Here is a 996-nt window from a genome sequence, read left to right on the forward strand (position 1 = left end):
TCCTTCCCTCTCCTGTTATGGTGCCTCCCTATTAACCTCTAGGTGGTTGCGCTCGTGACATCAAAAAGACCACTTTTTGAGGAGCAGTCACACTCGGAAAAAATTTCTTTCGTCAGGCAAAAGAACCAGAGTTCTCCGCGGCCATCCACTCCAACCTTGTCCGACTTTGAGGCACCAGGCTCGGCCACCCTCCGAGCCTTTTCCTTCCCTCTCCTGTTATGGTGCCTCCCTATTAACCTCTAGGTGGTTGCGCTCGTGACATCAAAAAGACCACTTTTTGAAGAGCAGTCACACTCGGAAAAAATTTCTTTCGTCAGGCAAAAGAACCAGAGTTCTCCGCGGCCATCCACTCCAACCTTGTCCGACTTTGAGGCACCAGGCTCGGCCACCCTCCGAGCCTTTTCCTTCCCTCTCCTGTTATGGTGCCTCCCTATTAACCTCTAGGTGGTTGCGCTCGTGACATCAAAAAGACCACTTTTTGAGGAGCAGTCACACTCGGAAAAAATTTCTTTCGTCAGGCAAAAGAACCAGAGTTCTCCGCGGCCATCCACTCCAACCTTGTCCGACTTTGAGGCACCAGGCTCGGCCACCCTCCGAGCCTTTTCCTTCCCTCTCCTGTTATGGTGCCTCCCTATTAACCTCTAGGTGGTTGCGCTCGTGACATCAAAAAGACCACTTTTTGCAGAGCAGTCACACTCGGAAAAAATTTCTTTCGTCAGGCAAAAGAACCAGAGTTCTCCGCGGCCATCCACTCCAACCTTGTCCGATTTTGAGGCACCAGGCTCGGCCACCCTCCGAGCCTTTTCACTCCCTCTCCTGTTATGGTGCCTCCCTATTAACCTCTAGGTGGTTGCGCTCGTGACATCAAAAAGACCACTTTTTGAGGAGCAGTCACACTCGGAAAAAATTTCTTTCGTCAGGCAAAAGAACCAGAGTTCTCCGCGGCCATCCACTCCAACCTTGTCCGACTTTGAGGCACCAGGCTCGGCCACCCTC

The sequence above is a fragment of the Callionymus lyra genome, unplaced genomic scaffold, assembly GCF_982586985.1.
Source record: "Callionymus lyra unplaced genomic scaffold, fCalLyr1.hap1.1 HAP1_SCAFFOLD_63, whole genome shotgun sequence".
Taxonomy (NCBI): Eukaryota; Metazoa; Chordata; class Actinopteri; order Syngnathiformes; family Callionymidae; genus Callionymus; species Callionymus lyra.